At 37.4% G+C, this 1,944-nt stretch overlaps 1 protein-coding gene across 1 annotated transcript in view; it reads right to left on the bottom strand.

Annotated features, from left to right (window-relative positions):
• Positions 1 to 1,944, bottom strand: part of LOC106867829 (serine/threonine-protein kinase greatwall) — a 420,959-nt gene that overhangs the window by 277,103 nt on the left and 141,912 nt on the right. The gene's annotated exons all lie outside the window — the stretch shown is intronic.

Raw genomic sequence — 1,944 nt, forward strand, 5'->3', positions numbered from 1 at the left:
TGGTGGCTGACAATATGTGCATCTCTGATCATGGGCAGAAGTAGTGGGGGAGCATCATAGCCATGTGTTGAGAGGAATTCTTTGAGGTTTGAATAATTCACCTCTGGAAACATAGGCGTTTCATTCATCATCCTTAAAACAAACCTTATTCAGGGACCTTTTGAACGGGATGGGTTACTTGACCTGAAGAAAATTCTAACTGGGCCCCACCTGCAAGGTCATGAACTGTTTATCTTCATATAAGATCACCATGTCGCATACATGTGGTTGTTATGCATGTGCCTAGTGTACCTTTATCAGACAGGTAGTCATGATGGGTAAACTGGGCTTCATATAACTCTACCCCAGTGTCACGTTGATGGCAGGTACTGCTCTCTCACTCAATAATAAAAATAATAATAATGATAATAATAAACATTCAGACTGACAGAGTAACAGAAGCTAGAAGGTCTGATTTGGTAGTAGTCGATAAAGAGAAGAGAAAGTTAATATGAGAGGTATAGAAAGGATAGATAATTGATGTTGCATGCCTCTTTGATCCACAAATAGTCACAAAGGAAGGCAAAAGGAAAGTACAATCCTCTCAAGTACAAGATAGCCTGACTATGGAAAATGAAGAAGGAGAAGATAGTGCCAGTTATTGTTGGGCCCTTGGGGATAGTATCAGAAGGTATCAAGAGGAATATAAGGGAAATCGGAATAAAGTGCCAAGTAGAGCTGTTACAAAAGGTTTGCCTCTTTGGCATGGTCAGAATCCTAAGGAAAGTTATCAGTTGAAAAGAACAGAAAACATGGTACCATAGGCTGCAGGCTGCAAGCCACTATGCATGCAAAACTCCAAGAGTTCTAACAAATTTTAGTTAAAAGAATGATGGTGATGATTTTGGCACAAGGCTAGGAATTTGTAGGGGAGGGGATAAGTCAGTTACAATGACCCCAGTCCACAACTGGTACTTATTTTATCAACCCTGAAAGGATGAAAGGTAAAGTCAACCTTGGTGGAATTTGAATTCAAAACGTAAAGTTGGGAGAAATGTTATGAACAGTTTTGTTCAACATGCTAACAATTTTGCCAGCTCGTTGCAATAATAATAATAGTAATAGTAACAACAACAACAACAACTGGAGATTTTTAAAGACAAATCCCCATGCTGCATTTGGCAGATGAGCTAATGACAAATAAATAACATAAATGTGTTTTCAATTTCAATTTTCAAAATGCCAATATTTTGACCCAGCAATTAATTATTAATTAATTTTAATGAAACACAGAGTACATGGTTCATGACTCATGAAAAACCTGGCTGCATGTATCATAGTACATACTTGCATAAAAATACTTTGCTCTGTTTGCCAAATACTAAAACTGGCATCAAATGAATAGCTGCACTTTTTTGCCAACAAATTAGCAAAGCCAAGAGAGAATTTTCAGCTTCAACAGTCTCAGAACACCATAAGTTAAGCAAGCTTTTTACAGGGAAGGTGCCTGATATATCTTTTATCTCATTTGCCTGCAGGCATTATTATAATCATAGACATATTGCAATATCTTCTGTTGGATGAACATAAAACAAAAGAAAAGTGGGAGAGGAGCTGATACAAATGCAATTCAGAGTTGTCATAGTAACATGATCAGCTTCACTTGTGGCACTGTGCAATATTATTTATGCCAAAAAAATGGAAACAATACCATATAGGACACAACCAAATTTACTGACCTCACTTTCTTTGTTTAATTTTCATTGGGGAAGATTGAGTGGTGGGGAGACCAAACTGTTGAATTTACAAAAATATTATGCTCTTTTACTCTTTTACTTGTTTCAGTCATTTGACTGTGGCCATGTTAGAGCACCGCCTTTAGTCAAGCAAATCGGCTCCAGGACTTATTCTTTGTAAGCCTAGTACTTATTCTATCGGTCTCTTTTGCCGAACCGCTAAGTTACA

This window comes from Octopus bimaculoides, chromosome 5 (assembly GCF_001194135.2).
Source record: "Octopus bimaculoides isolate UCB-OBI-ISO-001 chromosome 5, ASM119413v2, whole genome shotgun sequence".
NCBI classification, from domain to species: domain Eukaryota; kingdom Metazoa; phylum Mollusca; class Cephalopoda; order Octopoda; family Octopodidae; genus Octopus; species Octopus bimaculoides.